Below are 16,648 nucleotides of genomic sequence, written 5' to 3'. Positions count from 1 at the left end.
ATGCTCATGAATATATTCATCTTGTTTCTTCCTCTGGGCCCAGAGGCTTCCCCCATAGGGACCAGAGAGGGAGGAGGGCTGGTCTTCCTCACCAATCTTATCTCAATCTGGCTCCCACTGTTGGGGAGGGGGTGGGGTGGGCATAGAGCTGCTAGAAGCATTTGTGTGCCCTAGGTAGTGTTTGAAAATTGCTTCCCCTTTGGTGTTACTGTTCACCAGAAGCTTTGAGCCTCCACTGTAACTGTAACACATACTACTTATCACAAAATAAATACCTAGCTGCTGTGGAGAGTGGAATTTTCTGACATTAAAAAAATCTTTTACTAAAAAAAATTAAATACTCCAAATATCAGCTACTAAAAAGTGTCCCCCATGTGATCTCCCTTGGGTCGCACCAGAACTAGCTAGCCACCTTGCCAACCCTTGGTTGCAGTTGGGAGTGGGGAAGGAAAGGATTAGAAAATTCCCCAGCAACCCTGGAGGATTACAAGGACATTTCTGGGCTTCTTTATTGCCACCTTCACCCACTCATCCACTTCGTGGCCAATGAATGTCCTCTTCTCTTAGGGAGGAAGCAAGGATCTAAGAGTTCGTTTTCCTAATTCTCAGTGTATGAATCAGAGGCAAACAACACTCAGCCTCTCAGGTTCCATCGCTCAGCCACTTTGAAGGAAGGACCCTGGGCTGTTTGAAGGGCACGAGGGTTAATGCAGTGCACAGAGCATCATATAGGTGTCAGGAGAACTAGGTTTTAATCCTATGCTTACTTGCTGGGTTACTTTAGGAAAATCATTTCAGCTCTGGGATCCTCAGGTGGATCAGACTAATGAGTGTGTAAGGACCTGCTGTAGAGATGGGAGGCATTTTTGTTATTCTCAAAAGCAGATATACTGGCTCCTTCCACACAAAGCAGAGAGCTGCCAACTTCCCCAGTAGTCTTTTTCGAGAGAAGGAGGAGGATAAACTATCCAGAGAGCCAACAGTATCAGGTAGCTCCTAGGAGCTCTCCCTTCCTAGGGAAATGTTGAAGGGGTGGGGATGGGGTGAGAGGGCCAGAGCCTGGACTGGAAGGTGTTTTTCTGTCCTTACCTCCCCTCCACTCCGTCCCCTCCCTACTCAGGCCTGAAGACCGGTGGTGGCAGCTCTGGAGGTTCAGGGGGCTCCTTCCACTACACCTACCATGCCGACCCCCACGCCACGTTCGCCTCCTTCTTCGGTGGCTCCAACCCCTTCGACATCTTCTTCACCAGCAGTGGTACCACGCGGCCCTTCAACGGCTTGGACCCGGACGACATGGATGTAGACGAAGACGATGACCCGTTTGGCGCCTTCGGCCGCTTTGGTTTCAACTGGCTGAGTGGAGGAACCAGACGACCGCACGAGTCCCTGCACCCCCGGAGAAAGGTGCAGGATCCCCCTGTCGTGCACGAGCTGCGCGTGTCCCTCGAAGAGGTCTACCACGGCTCCACTAAGCGCATGAAGATCACTCAACCCGGATGGACGGACCGACGTTCGTACAGAGGACAAGATCCTGCGCATCGTCATCAAGCCGGGCTGGAAAGAGGGCACCGAGATCACCTTCCCCAAAGAGGGCGACGCCACGCCCGACAACAACCCCGGTGACATAGTCTTTGTACTTAAGGATAAGCCGCATGCCCACTTCCGACGAGACGGGACCAACGTGGTCTACAGTGCCCTAATCAGCCTCAAGGACGTAGGGTGGGACCTCGTCCGGACTCCCGAGCCAGAGGATGGTGTGGGACGGTCGGGGGTACGAGGTTCTCCCTAAATCCCCCAATTCCCTGACGGCTAGTGTCTATAACCACCCCACCCCCAGCCCACCTTTCCCCTATCTGATTCCCTTTCCCAAAGCAGAAAAGCTGTAGAAGATGCCATTCCCATAGAAATCAGTACCCCCCTTCTTTCTGTCGCCCCTCCTCTCCATCTCGCCTTCATTCTCTCTCCTCCTCCCCAGGCGCTGTGTGGCTGCACAGTCAACATTCCCACCATCGATGGCCGATGGCCGAGTTATCCCCCTACCCTGCAATGACGTCATCAAGCCGGGCACGGTGAAGAGACTAGGCGGGGAGGGGCTGCCCTTCCCTGAGGTTCCCACCCAACCGGGCGACCTCGTAGTGGAGTTCAAAGTGCGCTTCCCGGACAGGACAGATCCGCAGACACGACAAATCTTAAAACAGCACCTGCCTTGCTCCTAGGCCCAGCCTCAGGGCCGGCTCCCGGGCTCCACAGCAATACCGCCCTCCGGCCCCAGGCTCCCGCAGCCAGAAAGGCGATCCAGCCAGCCCTACCGCCCAGCGGGCACCCTTTTCCTAAAATGCAAAAAAGCCACTTTTGTTTTCCCCAAGTCGTTACCGCCCCTGCCTGGCTGTGCTGTCTAGGGTGAGAAGGGAGGGTGGGGGGAGGGAGGGATGGAGGGAGGGAGGCCCCCAGGGCCAGGGGTCGCTGTTTTTGTCCCACGCTTTGAATCCAGTTTTATTGCTCCCCATGGCTGGAGAGTGACTTGACTGTTACTTAGCGATCTGATCTGTAGAGGTTTCCTATCCAGGCCTGTAAATAGCACGTCGTTCCCCTACCCGCTGCTGAGGTCCTTCCTGCCCTCCTTTCTCGCCCCCTCTCCGGCCAAATGTAGGACGAGGAGAGGAGCACAAACAGGACACTCTTACCCCGGACCATCACCACGCGGGACGGAGGAGGGGAAGGATTACTATTCACGTGTACTCGGCTATGTACAAACACATACCTTCCCACAGATTTGTGCACACATACTCTGGGATTGGGGAGGGGGGTGGGGAGGGCCACTGAGCACCAGGCACTTTGTGTTTACCGCGGGTGGAGTTTGCTGAGCTGCCTGTGGGAAAGGGGGGACTGGGAGGCAGCACCGCTTCACCACACATGCCTCAAACACTTTCCCTCCTTTGACAGCCACACCTTCCCCATGCCCAACTGGGCCTGCAGGCTGGGGGAAGAGGGGATGGACAGAAGGGGAATGCGCATAGGTACCACATGTGTTTTCTTTAGGCTTAACTAAGGGGCTGGGGAGAGAGGGATTTTTACATTTTTGTACTGGGCAGCTCTTTGGTGCTGCTAGCCTTGATCCAAAAGGAAGGGGATTTTGAGCTTTCCCCACCTTCTGGGAATTCAGGGTCACAGCAGCCATGCCCTGGCCTCCCTGCCCCAGGGCTTCAGCCCATCTAGAGCTCCTGTCAGGCCCCTCCACTCCTAGTCCACTCCACCTCCAAGCTTCTGTGGTCCTTTCCCTGGCCTCTGGAGCTCTACTTGTCCTGTCCCTGGAGTCTGGGGAACCCAGAATATCCTACCTTGCTGTTCCACACTGTACAACTGTATATTATCCTGGACAGCAGGGAATCCTGGAGAAGGCGTTATTGAGTCTGGCCTGGTCTGTGGCTACACCCTAAGGACCTGGGGTGGGGGCTTTCTTGGCTTTTCTCATTTTGATGAGCCCCTGAATGTTTTTATAGTAGTTCTTTTGTATTTTTTTGGAATGACAGTATTAAGAAAAAAAAAATAAAGTATTTTAAAAATAGAGTATCTGTGAACCGCAGTACTACCTGGAAATGGGGGTGCGGGGGAGGGAAGGGAGAGAAGAGAGGAGAGAGAGGGATTATAATGGTCTCTCAATGGCCTTGGCTCTTTCCCAGGTCCGGGTCTGTCAGAGATGGCTGGAGAGCTTCTCGGAGCCTGGCAGGGGTAGTGAGCAATCCCTGTGGCTTCCTCTCCCTGTGGAGAAGAAATCAGCCTCATCTTTGTTTGCACAATGCATCTGTTCAGGTCCTGAGATTATGAGCAAGTTGGCTGGTGAGTCAGAGAGCAACCTGTGGAAGGCTTTTGAAGAGGCAGAGATGAATGCCCCTGCCATCATTTTCATTGATGAGCTGGATGCCATTGCTCCCAAGAGACAGAAGGTATGGACTGCTCTAAGGGAGAGAGGACCCAAGTGAGGGCAATTGGGGTACAATCTTGCCCATATTGAGCAAGGGCCTTGTGCTTTGACAGACCCATGGAGAGGTAGAACATCGAATCGTGTTACAGCTATTGACTCTCATGCATGGTTTGAAGCAGAGGGCGCAAGTGATTGTTATGGCAGCAACCAACAGACCCAACAGCATTGACCCAGCTCTTAGATGGTTTGGTAATGGTCCCCTGGCATTTCTGATGAATGCTCTTCTCTATGTGATCATAGGATCGTATGTATGATCTTAAGATATAGCATGTTGGGCTGGGTAGTAACAGATTCCTGCCACTGCTTTTCCTGAAATTCCATTCCCTTTCTCCACCTATTTCTTCTCCCTTCTCGATCCCTTCCCCCAGATCACTTAACAAGAGGAGTCCTCTCTTTTACCCACATTTCCATTAGGGAGGGGGCAGGCACATGTGGCCAGCCCCCGGGGTTGAGTTGTGTGTATACATGCATCCCCACAGATTGATATGACAGGGAGGTAGATATTGGAATTCCTGACACCACAGGACAGGACGATTCTGGTACTAGCCTAATTTTCTGAGTCTTTCAGAAGACAGAAATAAATTTGGTAATTAGAAAAGTGAGTGTAAAAATGAGTATGCAATTAATGGGGGCATCCCAGGGATTACACTTTGGGATAGATTGCCTGGGTAGAGGTAGAGCATGAGTCCTGGAGTACAGATTACAAGCTGAGTCTGATTCCGCACTGATGTTTTAAATTAATAACCTAACATAATATTTACTGAGAAGATGTGGGATGACTGGAGGCCAGGAAGTAATCTTTAGGTAAGTTCCTAATTTGAATGCTATATCCAAGTCAGGTCACTTTGTAGGATGTAGAGAGCCTAGAGAGCGTTTAGAGAAAAGGATCAAAGAGAAGTACAGGAATGGAAAAATCGATCTAGGTTACAGTTTTATATATAGCCTGAATAAGAAAAAGGTTGAAAGATGGAAAGCTCCTGGAGTACAGGAACTGTGTTTCATTCATCTGTATATTCGTCACAACCTCTTGCATGAGGTAGAGAGCTCACTAATGAATTCAGGTACAACTTGGTGACTGTACGTGGCATGTGAGTGGTGTGTGTGAGGGAGTACTAAGCTGTCACTCTTCTCTCTCATGTCATGGAGAAGGAAACACTAGGGCAACGGGCAAGTCAAAGTTACCTCTTTGAGTCTTAGTTTTCTCACCTTGATGATAATGCAGGAGTTAGGTGACCTCCAAAGCCTTTTTCAGCTTTTGTTCTGAATGTTGTTAATGGACCTGGCACAAGAGAGTTTATGGTTGGAAGAATTTACCCAGGATGTAATGAACACTAGAATGGGACACTGATGGAGAGTATGGAACTTGAATCCTCAGAGAGCTCTAAGATCTGTTATTTGTTCTTCATGATCTAGTCAACTTCCTGAAGTCTGGGGACCAGGCCACCTTTTGGTTCTAGTTTCTGGAAATTCTGACTAAAACTTTGCAAAGTATTATGTCTTGCTTTTGAGGTTTCTTAACTCCTGAACCCCTGAGATATAGGTGCTCATGCCCCAGAATTTTTGATACCTTTTCCCTGTCTTTTCTCCCCTTCCAGTGACTTCACTGTGAACAACTTACTCCTCTGGGCTGAATAGTGAGTCATACTGTTGCTTGTGCTACTAAGGACTCATTCTCATTCTTTTTGTCAGGTTTAAATTTTTCATCCTGTCCCCAATATGAAGAGCCTTAGCTAAACTTCTTGAAGGTAGAGAATTGAGGGAGGGAAGAAAACCAGCATGGGTACTAGCTTAACTCTTTGATCTACTTTGTGCCTATTCCCAGCCTCCTCGGGGCACCTGCTCTATGGGCCTCCAGGAACAGGGAAGACCCTGATTGCTCAGCTGTGGCCAATGAGACTGGAGCATTTTTCTTTCTGATAAATGGTGAGTTTCTTAGCTGTTTCATAGGTGTATTGGATCTGACTCTTTGTGTTGATTTCTAATGTCTTCTCAATACACAATGTGTACACACACACACACACAGAGTTTTTCCTCTGGCTCCTTCACCCCAGTTTAGTTAAGTCTGAGACAGGTGAGAACCACTGGTTCTGAAAGGGGGTATATGACATTTGCCTCCCCTAGAAGGGTGTGAATTAATTCAAATGCAAACCCTACCAGGGGAGGTAAATGGGTCATAGGCATGCATTACAGGGCTCTTTTAATTATATTCTATATGTCCTTGCCTCTAGAACTGTCTTCTATTAGAGTTCAAGAAATAGAGGGACAAGTAACAGTTTGGGAATGGGTGGGCAGGTCAATTAGAATTATTTCATTATCTGCCCTTGCTATATGGGAATGCTGAATTGGCTCTTCAGGGATAGTTGAGGCTGCATCTCTGAAAGTGCCTGGGTAAGGTCAGAGAGGCCATGCATACTCCATCATTCATTTGGGTCCTGCATCCTCTGAGAACAGAGGGAGCAGTCATAGGAAAAGTAACTTGATGTGGAGGGGTACCATATGAAATTCTCACATAATTGTTCTGGCCAGAAAATTGTTGGCCAGCTTGTCTCCTTTAACTTGCTCTTCTTAGCAGCATCTTCATCATCTCGTTTTCAAAGCAGGGAAAAATGAGCAGTGTGGCTTTCGTTCATGGCCTTGGCTGTTTGCCCAGGTCCGGGTCTGTCAGAAGTGGCTGGAGAGCTTCTCGGAGCCCGGCAGGGGTAGTGAGCAATCCCTGTGGTTTCCTCTCCCTGTGGAGAAGAAACCAGCCTCATCTTTGTTTGCACAATGCATCTGTTCAGGTCCTGAGATTATGAGCAAGTTGGCTGGTGAGTCAGAGAGCAACCTGCGGAAGGCTTTCGAAGAGGCAGAGAAGAATGCCCAGCCATCATTTTCATTGATGAGCTGGATGCCATTGCTCCCAAGAGACAGAAGGTATGGACTGCTCTAAGGGAGAGAGGACCCAAGTGAGGGCAATTGGGGTACAAGCTTGCCCATATTGAGCAAGGGCCTTGTACTTTGACAGACCCATGGAGAGGTAGAACGTCGAATCGTGTCACAGCTATTGACTCTCATGCATGGTTTGAAGCAGAGGGTACATGTGATCATTATGGCAGCAACCAACAGACCCAACAGCATTGACCCAGCTCTTAGATGGTTTGGTAATGGCCCCCTGACATTTCTGATGAATGCTGTTCTCTATGTGATCATAGGATTGTATGTATGATCATAAGACATAACATGTTGGGCTGGGTAGTAACAGATTCCTGCCACTGCTTTTCCTGAAGTTCCATTCCCTTTCTCCACCTATTTCTTCTCCCTTCTCTATCCCTTCCCCCAGATTACTTAACAGTAAGAGTCCTTCCTTTTACCAACATTTCCATTAGGGAGGGGGCAGGCACATGTGGCCAGCGCCCAGGGTTGAGCTGTGTGTGTACATGCATCCCCACAGGTCGATTTCACAGGGAGGTAGACATTGGAATTCCTGACACTACAGGACGCTTGGAGATTTTGCAGATCCATACCAAGAACATGAAGCTGGCAGATAATGTAGACCTAGAACAGGTAAGAGACCTTAGGGGATAAACAGAAGGAATAGAATCTGACAGGGATGAGGGGAAAGTTTTCTGGGCTCTAATAGCTTGTTGAAATGGGCGCTTATCGAGGAAGAGGTATAGCCAGAGACCTGAGCTTTGGGAGATGGACTGTGATCATTCATGAACTTGGATGGGAAGGAAAACAATTTTGAGGTTACTTTGAAATAAGTTAACACAACCTGGGTGTGCATTGTGGGTAACAGTCCAAATGAGGCTGTGGCAAAGGAAACATTGATGTGTGTTGAGGCCTCAGTCACTGAGAGCCCTGACTTTGGGCAGTATAAACTGTACCCTGAGCAGTAACGGGCAACTTGTGACTTAGAGAATAGAACAACTGAAGTTCTGAAGGTAAATCTGTTAGTGCCATGTGTCCTGAGAAGGGACCCTGGAGAGGGAAATGAGCAAGAGATTCCAGGAGGCCTGGTATGCATGGAGTGTGACCAGCCTTCTCTGCACAGTGAGGAAGCAAGGGGACCGCAGGAGTGGAGGTGGGTTCTAACGAGATTAAACTTCTACCTACCGTGGCCAATGGGACCCACAGACATGTAGGTGGAGACCTGGCAGCCCTCTGTTCAGAGGCAGCACTGCAGGCCATTCGAAAGAAGATGGACCTCATTGACCTGGAGGAGGAGACCATTGATGCTGAAGTCTTGAACTCCCTGGCTGTCACCATGGATGACTTCCGGGTACGGGCACCCTTCATAATTCCTGCTTCTTTCCTTCTTCTTCTGTTCCTTTAACAGAGTCTTACTCCAGCTCTTTTCCTCCTTCACTAAGGCCCTGAGCCAGAGCAATTCTTCAGCGCTTCAGGAGACTGTTGTGGAGGTGCCACAGGTGACCTGAGAGGACATTGGTGGTCTGGAGGATAGCAAGTGGGCGCTCCAAGATCTTGTTCAGGTGAGGGGGTCTTGAAGCCTCAGAGTCGTGCTGAATGGTGAGTAAGGCTTCTAGTACCTACTGCCCAGGGGTTGTAGTAGCAGAGGAGACTACTTTTGGGTGCCTGGAATGGAACCTGGGCTTTTCCGGTTCTGGGAGACTGTTGGTTTAAAATGAACTGGGTGTATGATTTGGCAGAAGGGGAGGTGCTTTCCTGATTACACCTCTCTTCCCAATTCCTCATATTAAAGGCTGACTCTAAGGTTTTTTTTCATCTAGTACCCTGTGGAGCATCCAGACAAGTTCCTCAAGTTTGGTATGACACCTTCCAAGGGAATCCTGTTCTATGGGCCCCCAGGCTGTGGAAAACCCTATTGGCCAAAACTATGGCCAGTGAAGGCCAGGCAAACGTCACCTCCATGAAGGGCCCTGAACTTCTCACCATGTGGTTCGGCAAGTCTGAGGCCAATGTCCGTGAGATATTTGACAAGGTAAGCCCTGTATTGGATCAGACCTCTTACCCTATGGATTTCCAAACTGACTGGGTGGCTTGTATTTGGATTATGAATTTTGAATTATGAAACACATCTCAGCATTGCCTAACTAAAACCATTGGACGTGGCAATGAAGGAGCTTTTGGGATGGAGGAGTGAGGACCTATGCAAGTGTTCATATCTCTCTATGTCATTCCTCTGTGAAGGCCCACCAAGCTGCCCCCTGTGTTCTGTTCTTTGAACTGGATTCAATTGCCAAGGCTTGTGGTGGCAACATAGCAGACGGAGGAGGTGCTGCTGACAGAGTCATCAACCAGATTCTGACAGAGATGGATGGTATGTCCACAAAGAAAAACGTGTTCATCATTGGTGCCACCAACTGCCCTGATATTATTGACCCTGCAATTCTTCGACCTGGCCGCTTGGACCAGCTCATCTACATACCCCTACCTGATGAAAAGTCCTGTGTTGCAATTCTTAAGGCCAACCTGAGAAAGTCACCTGTTGCCAAGGCGAGTAGAGAGATTGTGGTGATAAATTGACAACCACATTTCTTTCCTTACAGCAGCCTGCTGTGGTGAGAAGTAGTTCTTCTCCCAGATTGTTTAGCAAAAGAAATATTTAAGCCATGTTTGGAGTGTTCCTTGGGTAACTCTTGTGAATTCTGGTTTTGGGGTCTGGAATGTTCATTATAGAAGGGAAAATTAGGGTGAACCAGGGGAAGGAAGACCTATTTGGGACTTGAGATCTGAGTACTGAATTTTTTCTTTCTTTCTTTTTTTTTTTTTATAAATTTCTTTATTTATTTTTAGTTTACCACACACGTTTCTACATAGTTTTGAGTTCCAGTTTTTCTCCCCTCCCTCCCCCCTCCCTCCCCAAGACGGCATGAAGTCTCATATAACTGTCATGTATAACTTCGCCTTGAATTAATTTATGCACTAGTCAAGTCGTGGAGAAGAATTTTGACCAATGGAATGAATCATGAGAAAGAAGAAACAGAACCAAAAAAAAAAAAAAAAACCAAAAACAAAAACAAAAGAGAAGCAGAAAAGGCGAGCATGTAGTGTGCCTCAGTCTGTATTCAAACTTCGCAGTTCTTTGTCTCGATGAAGATAGCATTCTCCATCATGAGTCCCCTGGAGTTGTCCTTGTCCCTTAGGTTGCTGAGAAAAGCGCAGTATGTCAGGGTTGGTCCTCACAGAATCCATATATCTGTGGCTGTGCACAACGTTCTCCTGGCTCTGCTCCGCTCACTCAGCATTATGTCGTGTAGGTTTTTCCAGGTTGTTATGAAGTCTGCATCATCCCCATTTCTTATGGCACAATAGTATTCCATCACCTTCATATACCACAGCTTGTTCAGCCATTCCCCAATTGATGGGCATCCCTTTGATTTCCAATTCTTGGCTACCACAAAGAGAGCTGCTATAAATATTCTTGTACATATGGGTCCTTTTCCCGCTTGCGTGATTTCTTTGGGATACACCCTAGAAGTGGTATTGCTGGGTCAAAGGGTATGAACATTTCTATAGCCCTTTGGGCATAGTTCCACACCGCCCTCCAAAATGGCTGGATCAGCTCACAACTCCACCAGCAATGTAACAATGTTCCAATTTCCCCACATCCTTTCTAGCATTTATCATTCTCCTGATTTGTTATTTTAGCCAATCTGACAGGAGAGATGTGGTATCTAAGAGTTGTTTTGATTTGCATTTCTCTAATCAGCAGTGATCCAGAGCATTTTTCCATATGCCTGTAGATAGCTTTAATTTCTTCCTCTGAAAACTGCCTGTTCATGGGGGCGGACCCAAGATGGCCGCATGAAGGCAGTGTCTTACCGGAGCTCTCTCACAAGGTCTGTCAGATTCCTATAAAAAAGTGAATTTGAGCAGATTTGAGAGAGTCAAAAACCGCGAGCAGTCTGCGTGGGGCAAATTTCCGAGCCGGGAGAGTCTGAAAGGCTGGAGGAACGAACCTGCAGGCTCGGAGAGTTCTCGGTGCAGAGCTGCTCCAGAACAAGGCGCAAGCGGCCGGCTGGGAAAACCACGTGAGAGACGGGCTGGGAGAAAGCTGGGCGTCCGGAACCGGCAGAGATCCCCAAGACTCCCAACACAGGACGGCAGTCTGTGGGAGCGACGAGAGGCAGCGCAACACCACCAGCCGTGAAAACACCCACTCCTGACGCTTGCAAAACCCAGGAACTCGGCTTCTTGAACTTCCGGAAGACTCAATGGCCAGGTAAACGGCTCTAATCCCTCCCCTCCCCACCCAGAGAATTCCTCAGGGAAAAAAAAGAGAACTGAAACAGAGGAGAGAGTAGTGGGGCCTCACAGGACAAATACTAGAAGCAGGGGTCAACGCCAGGAGCCCAGACGTAACCTTGCTCCCCCAGGGGAAGTGCCAGACATCAGCTCAAACAACAAACAGCTGAGACCATTGCTGAAAAGCAAGTGCTGGAGAGCACCCACAGGGAGTGAGACGCCAGGGAGCCAGACCCCTCCCCCACACCTCAGGAAACTGAAGGTTTTAATTCTAGACTCACAACCCCCAGAATAAGAAAGCTGGGACAGAGAGCCCAAAGATAGAAATTCGTTGTAACGCCAGGAAAAGGGAAAACAACAAACATGAAGAAGAATACAAAAAAACCGAGGACAATAGATTCTTTTTATGGAGACAGGCAGGATCAAAATATCGATATGGAGGAGGACGGCATTGACATGGTAGATACATCAGATACCTCAAAAGCTAATATGAACTGGTCTCCAGCCCAAAAAGCACTGCTGGAAGAGCTAAAGGAGGATTTTAAAAACCAAATTAGGGAGGTAAAAGAAAACATGGAAAAAATGGAAAAGTCCCTAAAGAATAAGATTGGCGAAATGGCTACAGAGATACAGAATCTAGAGAGAGAAAATGACACCCTGAGAGGTGAAATCAACCAATTGAAAATGGAGGCTCAAAAGCAAAATGTAAACACTAACTCATTTAAAATTAGACTTGAGCAAGTGGAAGCTAATGAATCTATGAGGCATCAAGAAGTAATAAAACAAAATGTAAAGAATGAAAAAATAGAAAAAAATGTGAAATATCTGATTGGCAAAACAACTGACCTGGAAAATAGATCCAGGAGAGACAATTTGAGAGTTATTGGTCTACCGGAAATCCACGATGAAAAAAGGAGCCTTGACAGTATCTTCGAAGAAATTATCAAAGACAACTGCCCAGAGGTCCTAGAACCAGAGGGCAAAATAGTCATTGAAAGAATTCACCGATCACCCCCTGAAAGAGATCCCAAACTGAAAACACCAAGAAATATTATAGCCAAATTTCAGAGCTATAAACTCAAGGAGAAAATACTGCAATCAGACAAAAAGAAGCAATTCAAATATTGTGGAACTACAGTCAGGATCACGCAGGATCTCTCAGCTTCCACATTAAAAGACAGGAGAAATTGGAATATGATATTCCGAAGGGCAAAGGAGATGGGACTACAACCAAGGATCAACTACCCAGCAAAACTAAGCATAATTTTCCAGGCAAGGCGATGGACATTCAATGAAATAAGGGAATTCCAGACCTTCCTGATGAAAAGGCCAGAACTCAATGGAAAATTTGATCTCCAAATACAAAACTCAAGAGAGACATAAAAAGGTAACCAGGGGGAAAAACCCCACAAACCTCATTAACCAATAAGGTTAGGTTGTTTACATCTTTATGTGGGATTATATCATCTTATGTATGTTTTTATGTATGTATGTATGTATATATATATATATATATATATATATATACATATACATATATAAGTCATTCTTGTGAATGGTACAACTATTATGACAAATGAAAGGGATATACATAGGTTGTGAATGCCTGTATAAATTAACTGATGTAAAGATATAAAATATAAATAAGAGATATAAAGGGAGGGCTATGAGGGAAGTGGTAAGGAGGTAGTAGAAAAGGGTAAATTACACCAAAGGAAGTGGCAAAAAAACATATTATAGTAGAGGGAAAGAAGGGAGGGAGAAGAGCAGTATTTGAGCTTTACTGTCATCTGATCTAGTTCAAGAAGGGAATAACATACTCTGATAAGTTTAGAAATCTAACTTGTCCTACGGGAAGTGGGAGGGTAAGGGGGGAAAAAGGGAGGGGGGAGGGCAGAAGGGAAGAGGAGAAGTAGCAAGTGGGTAACTGGTAAGATAAGGGAGGGGAATAAAGAGGGAGGGTAACTGAGGAAAGTGGCGGTCAAAAGCAAAACTTTGTTGAGGAGGAGAAGGTGAAAGGGAGAAATAAAAGCATAAACAGGGGGAATTAGGATGGAGAAAAAGACACAGATAGAAATCATAACCCTGAACATGCAGGGGATGAACATTCTCACAAAGCAGAAGCAGCTAGCAGAATGGATTAAAAACCATAATCCTACAATATGCTGTTTACAAGAAACGCATCTGAAACAGGGGGATACGCATAGGGTTAAGGTAAAAGGCTGGAGTAAAATATATTGTGCCTCAGCTAAAGTAAAAAAAGCAGGTGTAGCAATCCTAATCTCAGACAAAGCAAAAGTAAAGATAGATTCAATTAAAAGAGATAAGGAAGGATATTATATCCTGCTAAAAGGCACCATAAACAATGAAGCAATATCATTGCTTAACATATATGCACCAAGTGGTAAGGCATACAAATTCTTAGAGGAGAGGTTAAGGGAGTTACAGGAAGAAATAGACAGCAAAACTATAATATTGGGAGACCTCAACCTCCCCCTTTCTGAACTTGATAAATCTAACCTCAAAATAAATAAGAAAATAGTTAAGGAGGTAAACAGAATTTTAGAAAAGGCACATATGATAGACCTTTGGAGAAAACTGAATGGGGATAAAAAGGAATATACTTTCTTCTCAAAAGTACATGGCACATACTCAAAAATTGACCATGTACTAGGGCATAAAAACCTCACAATCCAGTGCAGAAAAGCAGAAGTAGTCAATGCATCCTTTTCAGATCATGATGCAGTAAGAATCATTTTTAATAAAGTACCATGGAAAAATAAGCTAAAAACTAATTGGAAACTAAATAATTTAATTCTAAAGAGTGAGTGGGCCAAAGAACAAATCAGAGAAACAATTAATAATTTCATTCAAGAGAATGACAATAATGAAACAACATACCAAAACTTATGGGATGCAGCAAAAGCAGTTCTTAGGGGAAGTTTTATATCCCTAAATGCCTACATGAATAAAATAGGGAAAGAGGAGATCAATGATTGGGCATACAGCTGAAAAAGCTAGAAAAAGAGCAAATTGAAAACCCCCAATTAAATACCAAATTAGAAATACTGAAAATCAAAGGAGAGATTAATAAAATTGAAACCAAGAAAACTATTGAATTAATAAATAAAACAAAGAGCTGGTTTTATGAAAAAACCAATAAAATTGACAAACCTTTGGCCAATTTGATTAAAAAAAAGAAAGAAGAAAATCAAATTACCAGTATAAAAAATGAAAAGGGTGAGGTCACCTCTAATGAAGAGGAAATCAAAACAATAATTAGGAATTATTTTGCCCAACTGTATGCCCATAAATTTGACAACCTTAGAGATATGGATGAATATCTACAAAAACATAAACTGAGTACTGAATTTGCTATCTGTCTTTCAGCAGGATGTAGACTTAGAGTTCCTGGCCAAGATGACTGATGGTTTCTCTGGGGCTGACCTAACAGAAGTCTGCCAGCGTGCTTGCAAACTGGCTATCCATGAATCCATCGAGCGTGAAATCCGATGTGAGCGGGAAAGACAGACCAACCGCTCTGCCATGGCAACTCCTCTTACCCATCCTGCTTTCTCATTTAGCCAGGCTTTAAGGAACACTGAACCAGTACCACGTTCTTGAGTCAGATATAGGACTTTTCCCCCAAGGAGTTTACATTCTGATGAGGAGACCAGACACATCTGATTGGAGCTCTTATTCCTCCACTGAAAGCCTTTTTAAGGTTTCCTGCATCTTTTGTTCCATATTGCGAAGTGCTTGATCTCATCACCTCCGGCTTCCTTCTATTGCACTAAGTTTTTCCATTTGAAAAAGTGCCGATCCAAAAAGAAAAAAAATCCTGGCTTTTATATGCCTTCAAGCTATTGTTCTGTCCATAGCCCTTCACCAAACTGCTGCTTTAGCTTCATTATTCCCATCCTCTTCAGCGCTTTTTACAGTCTGACTTTCACCAGTGTATTTACTGAAGTGGCTTTTAAGGCTATGAGCAACCTCATCACCAAACCCAATGGCGTTTTTACTCTGCCCTTTCCTTGATCTTGATGTTGTACTTCATAGATGAACATGCCCTTCTTGATATAGCTGCCCTCCTTGCATTAAACTGGACTTCGGGGCTGTCTTTGTTAGCCTTTTTTCTCCTCTAAATCAAGGTTCTTCTCCCCATGGCCTTATCTGTCCACTTTGCTTTCTGTCCCTTGGCTATTTTGGCCATTCAGTTTATTTCAATTATCACTTTTATTCAGATAACTCCTACATTTGTATCTTTAATCCTGAACTCACTGTAGATCTCCATTGTGGCATATCTACCGCATGAACTCAGTGTGAACAGAACTGAACAGCTTATCGTCCCCACCCTCACACACCCCTAAATATAGGAATATATTTTCCTACATTTATAGCATCATCATTGCCTTAGTCAACCACCTCAAAACCTTCTAGTCATCTTTGACTCTTCGTTCTCCTTCACCTCCCAGAAGCAGTTAATTGTTAAGTCATCTTGATTCTTTAGTGGTATCTCTTGAATCTGTCCCCTCCTTTATTCTCCCACTCCCCCCACCCTGCTTCAAACTCCAGTGACCTCCAGCCTAAATGGTTGAAATAGCAAAACACACTGCTTGTCATTTCTCAATCTCATCCTGCCCTCAAGTCACTGCTCAGGTGCCAGCTTCTCTAGGCATTTCCCTAGCAGGGGAAGTGATTGCTTCCTCCCTTAAATTCTCTGAGCACTATCATATTCTGCCAACTTCTACCATGGATTATAGTTATTTTTGTCTCTTTCTTCTGTCCAATCAGTAGAGAGATTTTTGATGGGCAGCCTTGTGTGTGGTAGATAGAGTACTGGCCTCAGAAGTGGGAAGACCAAATCTCTGAGTGGATCCTGGATGAATCGCATAACCTTTCAGTGTTCCAAACAGCTTTTTAAAGCTGCAAAGCATTTGCCAAACTACATTGGTAGAGTGAGATTCCTCACTCTCTACCAGCAAAATCATAGGTCTGGACCTATGGAGAACACATTCTTCCCCTAAATTCTAGGACACTAGAACTACTGTCTGTCTCTTGTCTCTGTCTCTCTGTCTTTCTCTCTCCCTCTCTCTCTCAAACACACACACACACACACACACATACACACACACACACCCTCTTATCCATACACTATGAAGTCAGAAGGGAGTTAGTTTTAGGGCAAATACTGAGATATTCTTTGCAAAGTAGTTAACTAAATAATGAAGATTATGTAGCTGCCCAGGTTGTAGTTTAAGCTGAAAATAAAAACTGAGAACAAGGAGGTTTTAGACAAGTCATAAGTCCCATAGGTCACAAAAGAGAACCCTTTCCTTTGTATGATAACCTCAAAGAATCCAGGGAAAGAGTAGGTGTATGAGGAAAAGGGAGGGGGGGGTCATGTGTGAGCCATTATCCACATCCTCCTGATTTGCCTCTTTCTCACCCTGGATG

General features: G+C 45.7%; 2 pseudogenes; both read left to right on the top strand.

Moving 5' to 3' along the window:
* The first annotated feature begins 853 nt into the window (after nucleotides 1-853).
* LOC118832080 lies at nucleotides 854-2,216 on the top strand (annotated as a pseudogene).
* A 1,443-nt stretch (nucleotides 2,217-3,659) lies between these two features.
* LOC118832079 lies at nucleotides 3,660-14,815 on the top strand (annotated as a pseudogene).
* Nucleotides 14,816-16,648: the final 1,833 nt, after the last annotated feature.

Source organism: Trichosurus vulpecula, chromosome 9, assembly GCF_011100635.1.
Source record: "Trichosurus vulpecula isolate mTriVul1 chromosome 9, mTriVul1.pri, whole genome shotgun sequence".
In the NCBI taxonomy this organism is placed as follows: domain Eukaryota; kingdom Metazoa; phylum Chordata; class Mammalia; order Diprotodontia; family Phalangeridae; genus Trichosurus; species Trichosurus vulpecula.
Note: the sequence above shows the minus strand (reverse complement) of the source record. Positions and strands in the feature narration are given on the sequence as shown.